The 8,405-nt window shown below is 40.7% G+C and overlaps 1 pseudogene; it reads right to left on the reverse strand.

Moving 5' to 3' along the window:
* Positions 1-6,161: 6,161 nt before the first annotated feature.
* On the reverse strand, positions 6,162-7,977 carry LOC133953459 (tripartite motif-containing protein 16-like; annotated as a pseudogene).
* Positions 7,978-8,405: the final 428 nt, after the last annotated feature.

Genomic DNA, 8,405 nt, shown 5'->3' on the forward strand with positions numbered 1-8,405 from the left:
TATTAAAGGTTTGTGTGTGTGTGTTTGTGTCTGTCTTTTTGTGTGTGTACCTCAACAGATGACCTACCGCACGGCACTATTGGTTTCTGCTGGCAGCCGAGATTGATTTCCATTTTATAAATCCTTTCATCTGATGGACACATCTAGTATTATCTCAGACAAGGTAATGAATGTAAATGCCGTCTTGGTTTCACTTCTATTCAACAAGCTAACATTGACTTTGCTCTTGATATTCTTTAACCTACTTTTACAGTTTATTCAGTTAAACTTTCGAGAAACTTCTTTCACAAATCGACTGTTTGCTCAGCGGAGACACTTTCAGGACGAACCTTACAGGCGGGAACTGACAGATTTGTTCACAACAGCAGCAAGTGTTGGAATATGATTAAACACTGTGTCTTTCTGCTCTCATATAAGCTGCAAATATTAATATATGTGTTTAATAATTAGCCCCCAGAGGACCTCATCCTCCAGTTTCAACAATCACCCTTCAAACACACTGGTGTTTCCTCATATTTAAACTTCAAATGTCCATTGGAACTTTGTAGTAGAAACAGAGAGGCCCAAAAAAGGCCTAAATACAACTGGCATACTTTCTTTATTTGGCCGATTCCTGCTCAGTGTGGGGGTTTCTATAAGCCACATGCACTTCAGAAAGTAGATATTTACAATCAACAAGTCATTTACGAGGTGCAATCTGAGTAAACAGCCACGTTGTGACAGGGTTACACAAACTGGTCACCGTCTGTCCAATCACATAATAACATCTGGTTTTCGATGGACTTTCAGTCTCCAGGAGGAACCTGAGAAACTGTTAGTAATCTGCAGACTTCAGACTGAGACATCAAGATGGACGTTTTTTATTATATATTTATGGTACAACTTAAGCCTTTATTCTTTCTCATCTCATATGCTTATGTGTTTTTAATGAATCCGACCTTGTCTGTTCTTGATGAGGTAAAATACATTTTAACGTGATTTAAAAGCTAAAAAAAAGTAAAGTATGTTTTTGTTTAGCTCCAGAGAACTTGGCCTCTTTAGTTTTGGTCGAGATGACGGGTCCTTGACCCCGGCTGCATCTCAAATAAATTTTAGTTTTTCCCCCGAATCTAAAGAATAAACTCGTTATCATCATCATCATCACAGAGCTGACAGAACGACTGCTGATGGGGTAAAAGGCCAGTCAGGCATCTAAGCACAACCACATGACGCACGCTGGAAGAGGACCGGTGCATTCAAGAACACCGTGGTTGGTACGCCAGCAAGCGGCTCGTTATCAGAATTCCCCATAATCCCTTGAGAGAAATTACTGTGGATGTGAACTGAGCCACTTTGATTTCAGTTTGCTCTGTTGATTTCACTTCTCTTTGTTTTCTTTGTGGCCTTCAGTTTCCCTCCAGTGGGACTGAGGGATCTTGGATTTAATTTGCTTCTTGTAGAATTTAGTACTTTCCCTGAGAAGCAAAAAAACAACATCTAGGTCTTGGTCCAAACCTGTTTCACCTTCTTGTCACAGGCCGGTGAAATGATTGAACTTGACCTTTCACCTCATCAGTTCACCAGGTCATTATTTAGCTGTTTCCTGCTGATAGATTTATTTGTTATCTCTCATGGTTCTAGGTTTGTATACTTGATGTGCAAGGGAATGATGTTGAGCTTCTTATTTAACTTGAAACCAAATAAGTATCTCCTCCAAAATGCTTCACAGTTCCTTTTATTTTTAAATGGTCCTTGTTATTACCTGCATGTAAAGGACACAGTGATATCAGCATGGACATTTCTTCCTTTTCCTGCTGTTTTGTTTTCTGGTCGGAGGCTTCAGACAGACGACGACTTGAGGTCAGATGATGGACTTGACCAGTCAAGAGCTGTTTGGCCTCTCCATGCCCTCAACCTTAAAGTGTCCTTAAATACCCTCACAGGATCTGACCCATCTGTCCAGCCGCTCCGCTTGGCCTCTGTAGTCCAAAACAGGATGGTTCAGAACATTAAATAGGATTCATTAGAAAACTAATTATCATGAAATATTGATGCTGGAACTTCATTCACGGTAAATCACGGTTTAAATTTGCTGCTGAAATTTATTGATGAAATACATAATTTCATCATAATCAACAAACAAAACTATCAAATGTGCAAAAAGAAATATTGCTCAGAGAAACCAAGACAGAAGAGAAAGAGAAAAACCTAATAAGTAAGAAATAAAGTAAAACTGAAACATGATCACATAAATATAAAGTTAATAAGATATTCACTCAGCATGTTATTTTATATTTGAGTCACACCCCCAGCTGTTTTTTCTTTGGGGTTGTTGGATGAGGAAATTAACTTCCATACAAGGTGCATTCTAATTTTCCTTCCAGTATTGTAATCACATTGCTGTCAAAGAACCCCATAAGCTGTTGGAGAATGTAATCATAAAACCTTGAATAAACCTGGTCACTGTTGACTTTCTTTCTCAAATAAATCCTTGTTTTTACTCAACGTCTAATGAGACAGAATTGATACCACCACACCGGGTTATTGCTACATGGTTGCTCCTCTTTTATATATTATATAACAGTGTTGTCAAATGCATTTTTAATTTTCTGATAAGTCAGTTTTTCGGCTGTGTGTTCATTTGTCCTTTGAGGACAATTCCTCTCTAATGTCCCCTCCTGCATCGAAAGCTAATTTATCCACATATTTTCATAATTTCCCAGGGATTCACCGATTAAACGAGGGATCACAAGATGTGGAGTTGTTGGATTCACTGAAAAATCTCATAAAACATATAGCAGGTTGCTTCTCTAACAAGAGTATAGCTTGACCATTGTCCGTGTTTTCATTCTGTTGGATGTCATCAAACGACGCATGTTTTTCTTGAACTTGCTTCTACCTCAGTCTGGGGAGATCTAGGATCTCATCTGTGTCCCTGTGAACAAAGCCGGGTCGAGCTGATGCAGCAGCAGCAGCACAAATGACTCCCATCAAACATGAACTGTCATCTTTTGAAGCACTACTGTTTTGAGAGAACCATGATCTGAAGGAAAACGTTTGTCTTGACTCTTTTGCTTGATGTATTGTGGTGATAACAGTTCATGTTCTCTATAGGACAGGAGTTACAAAGTGGTTTCCAGCCGTCCTTGAAATGGAATTTCACCAAAAAAACGTTATTGATAATAGACGCAGAAGAGCGCCGACCTGCACAATGGCCCCTTTAATTCCATCAAGCTGCACCAAATTCCACGCACTCATAGAAATCAATCCCCTGAACGTGCCTGATTTCTTCCATCTACATCTGTGAATTACTCCTTGGTTAAAAAGTGAAAATGTGGATAAACACCTCACGCCTCACATTGTTTTCCCTGACCGACCCCCTCCACCAATCAGATTGGTTTTAGCACCTTTACAAAATTAAATAGAAATCTAAAAGCATCAGTGCATAAGTGCAAAGCAAAGCCTGTGCCAGTAAACTTATAGATATGAAATACTAGAGTTTTTTAGCTCTATTTTAAAAATATTAGCCAACTATCACTATCAATCTACACGTAGTGTGTTGCATTGCTTTGTGGCATAATTGACGAAAGATTTTCTTTCAGCTGCAAAACGTCTGATAAACTGCCGACAGATTATCTCGAAGGCAAATAATGATCAAGGGAGTTTGTGACGTAGCGTCTTCTGAATCTGTGAAGTTTTTTAAACATGAGAAGTAATTGTAAATGTTACAGGGAGACAGCCCAGATCAGAATAATGTGTGATCACTTCTATATTAAATGGATATATGTATATAAATGTATCAAAAATTACAAGAAAAGCTCTTTGGTAAATGGATAAACCGATGGATGGATAACTCAATAATGTTTTTCAGTAATTATTGAAAACCTGACGTTTACATCCCAGCCCCTTAATCATTTAGTTCACTTATAAAACCATCTTCACTTGAGGTGAATTTTAACTCACATTTCTAACCATTTTTGCCTCCTGATTTTTGTGGGTCATTGCCATTTATTTAAGTTAACTTTGAATACTTCTCAGGAGACTTATCGGACGCGCACCATCAAACAACTGGGGCACATAAATCATAAAAACACTAATTTTCTCTCCAATATAAGATGATCAGCAAGTAGGTCTGGAATCACATTTTTCCTCCATCGTGCATCCCTGCACTTCATCTCATTATCAGGCATTAATGAGTTGGAGGAGGAGGGAAAAAAAATTGAACATTGAATATTAGATTGTGGCGCTTGGACAAAAAGGGTCAAAACCCGAGGTTGTTTTTTTTGCTTTTAACAGAGAGAGGATTAACCTGAGTGGTGTGGCTCTCACTGAACAGCATGCTAATGAGCATATTAACACTCAGAGTCTCATGGGTGTCACACACTGCTGCAAGTGAACCGGAAATTCAATTGTAGCTCATATTTCAATGGGAAACTGTCACAGACCAGAAGAACAGAAATGACAAATATCGAGTCTAAAAAAAACAACACATGAATTAGTCAACGATAGATCACAGGTAATTAGGTTAACAGTTATTACGTTGAACAATCAGCAGATCATTGGTTTTTAATTTGTGCCTGGGAGTCAGAGAATCCTCCTTTCGATGCTGTGCTAATGTCTAAACCCAACAGCCTGAGGGTTCACTCATCCCAATAAAACAGAAAATCAATTGACTACCTGCATCCAGCAGATACTGGATTGCACAGCCTGCAACATGAAGCAGGCCACGAATGCAAAGTGCGATTTTAGAACAATGAAATTGTCTGTGATGTAAAAACAAAAGCTCACAATTTGGACGCTTACACTGAATTATAATGTCGATGCAGGAACTAGTGTGATGTGTCAAAGTATAAAGAGTAATTTCAGGTTAAAAGAGTTCGATTAAGAGATAAGATAAGATATGTTTATTTATACCAAACACATGCACAGACATGCACTACACGCAATGGTAGGTAAATTTAACCTCTGCATTTAACCCATCTGGTGCAGGACACACAGAGCAGGGAGCGACCATGTACGGCGCTCGGGGAGCAGATGTTGGGGGAGTAAGGTGCCTTGCTCAGGGGCACTAGACAGGGTAGGGATTTTTGGAAAGATCAATCAAGGTTCATCTTTTGTTGTCTCTCCGTGGAGACGAACCAGAGACCTTCTCTGCCCATATTCCAAGTTTCTACCACTAGACCACCGCCTCTCTTGATCACTAACTGGTTGCTTAGTTTAGTTGTCTAAGATAATTAGCTTCAGAATTGGGTGTTGATTCTCAACATTCCTACGAAGCAGCCGGTCAGTGACAAGTTGAAATGATAGTATGATGAAGCCTGTCTGGCTCTTGGGTTCACAGTGAATGAAGGAGGACATGAGGAGAAACCAGTGTGGATTTTAGGTCTGAAAACTCTGGCAGCTGACAGTATGAGATCCAACTCCTTAAGAAGACACTTAAAAACATTACACACATGCATCTGTTCTTTTTGTTGAACTATATCATCATTGTAACGAACTTTATCTATGTTTTAAAAAGTACAGACTGATGGAGGAATGTAGTGATACATTTCACCAGAAGTACTTCAATTAATTTGAATTTAAACAAAGTTATTGCACTATTCTTTGAATACAAGTGGCAAATGTCACAAACAGTTGTTTGAAAAATGTTTTTTTTATTTGCACATCAGCAATTCCTGAAAGTAATGTGCATTTAATGTTCATCTGTATTTTATGCAAATACACATGTTAAACGTGGCCCATTTTGTCATCATTTTGTTGGGGCAGAGGAGCGGATGGGGCATGAAATATATTCTAGCTCCAAAGTGGGGCATGACTGCTCTTGGTGGTCTGGACTCTGTGGAGGAGAGTCACAGTGTCAGAGACACTGTAGAAGGACAGAACACCTGCACGGTGATCCAGGTAAACTCCCACTCTGGAGGACACAGGACCTGACACCGGAGTGTTGATGTTGTTGTAATAAAAAGTTATCACCGTTCCCATTAGGGATGGGCATTCGATTAAATAGTCTTCAGCGATCGCGGGAGATTTAATGTCGAATTTTCGATTAATTATTAATATATATATTTATTTTTAATTCACTATTTATTGGCTATATTAAAATGCAGTGAAAATAAAAAAACAAAACATGTTTCCTCATTGAGATCTTTATTACAATGAACAAAATATGCGCTGCCGTATCTAAAGCATCGGAGCCGACAGCTAGAAGCCGGTGCTACTAAACACAACTGACCCTCGTTTTTTGTTTTTTTTGTTAAACAATATCTTAACCACAAATATATAATACTTAGATCTGACAGGTTTTTCCAACTGTAACTCAAAACTATCAAACAAGGCACCGAGTCGAGAAAGCTTCATAAAAATAACCAGTAACTCACATACAACCTCAGCACCAGCCTAAGGGTTTGTGTTGAGAAAGATGAGCGTGTTAACATCCTCTGGGGTCAGACGCAAACGCAGCCTGGTGACCGTCAGTCCAGCCGCAGTAAAAACTCGCTCTGAGGGGACTGACGTCCCCGTGATACACAGGTAGCTCCATGCTAACTTGGCTAGCCTGGGGAACGTATTCCATTCACTTTCCAGCAGTCTGTAGGGGTGCAATCCAGGGCTGGGGGAGCGTCCCTCAGAAAGTTATGAAGTTCTGTTTCGATGCCAGAATCACATTGAGTGGTATAGTGCTTCCCAAGGAGTTGTGTCATAGCAGAGACCTGGGTTTTTGCGCTCCCCTCGTCCGTGTCAGACAACCAGGCTCCTCGTCTCCCCCAGTCTCGGGGATGGCTTCGCAGTATTGGCAGTGAACCAAGTCATTTTTTAACTCAAAATGGTCCCACTCTACACTTCGCCGTAACCTCTTCATGTTTACTTTAGAAATGGAAATACAAGGTAACTCGCAGGTAACTGATTAGTCCTGTGGCGTTTTTTACAAACACTGCCCCTCATGATCAAAATTGTAATTACCGAATTTCTTCGATGAAAAAATTATTTCATCAACGAAATTCTTAATGATCACTTAATCGATCGTCGATTAATTGTGCCCATCCCTAGTTCCCATCACAATTTAACATCCAAGATTTAGCATTATATCCAAATACACATTCATGTGAGTTTCCTGCTCTGCTGATATTCTTTTATGAAACTTCTACACTAACTTCTCCTATCATCCCCACCTCCACCTCCCAGTAACAATCCAGTCAGACTCTGTCTACTAAGGACCTGAAGCCAATAAGTGAATCTGTCTGGGTGATCAGAATAAGACTGGTCTTTACTCATACATGTCACTTTTGTGTTTCTCTCAGATAATAACAGACGTTTGTGTGCTGTGATTGGATCCAGTCTGATTTCCTTTGAATATCTTAAGAAGTCAGCTCTGGTCTTTGGTTCTGGTTGTGGAAGTAAAACATCCCCTTGAGACTCCATCTGTAAAATCTTTGTCTCTGTCTCACCCAGAATATCCTGTAGTCGACCTCTGACCTGTGACACAGCTACTGTCACGTCCTCAAAGTCCCTCAGAGGACGGATCCTGAAGCTGGATGAGTGTGTAGATCCACTGAGTGGTGACAGTGAGGGGTAGTTGTGTAGAAACTGGTTGTGATCCTCTGTGTCTGAGAGTTGCTTCAGTTCATTGTCTTTCCTCTTCAGCTCAGTGATCTCCTGCTCCAGTCTCTCCTGAAGCTCTCTGACTCGTCTCCATTCAGTTTGCTGCTGGGATTTGATCTGCTGCTTCACATCAGAGATTCTTTTCTCCAGCAGACGGATCAGCTCAGTGAAGATCTTCTCACTGTCCCTCACTGCTTTATCAGCAGAGCCATTGAGGAACTCCTCCTCCTGTGAAGCAGCTTCACATCTTTCTCTCAGTCTTAAACTCTCTGCTGGATTGTTTGTCTCCTCAGCCCGAGCTCTCTCTGCCTCTCAGTCCTTTCTGCTGCAGCTGACACTGTGTCGTGGTCTTTACGTTCATCGACAGAGCAGAGATAACAGATACACTGCTGATCACCTCATTGTGACATGAGCAGATGTTCTCCTGGACCTGAGGTGTTTTTCACAATAAGAAGCCAAACAAACCAAACAGGACTTGAGAGCTTTCAGTTTTCTCCCAGTGCAGAAATCACAGGCCACATCTTCAGGTCCAGCATAGCAGTGATCAGCAGGAGCAGCTTGGAGTCCAGTCTTCTTCAGCTCCTCCACTAAATCAGCTAACATTGTGCTTTTCTCCAGGACAGGCCTCGGTGTGAAGGTCTGTCTACACTGAGGGCAGCTGTAGCTTCCTCTCTCCTCCCCTTTGTCCCAGTGGGTGTTGATACAGCTAAGACAGTAGCTGTGTCCACAGCCAGTAGTCACCGGATCCCTCAGTAGTTCCAGACAGATCGAACAGCAGAATCTTTCTGTGTCCAGTTGATTTTCTTGCTGCGCCATTTCAGCTGGTTAGG

The sequence above is a fragment of the Platichthys flesus genome, chromosome 5, assembly GCF_949316205.1.
Source record: "Platichthys flesus chromosome 5, fPlaFle2.1, whole genome shotgun sequence".
In the NCBI taxonomy this organism is placed as follows: Eukaryota; Metazoa; Chordata; class Actinopteri; order Pleuronectiformes; family Pleuronectidae; genus Platichthys; species Platichthys flesus.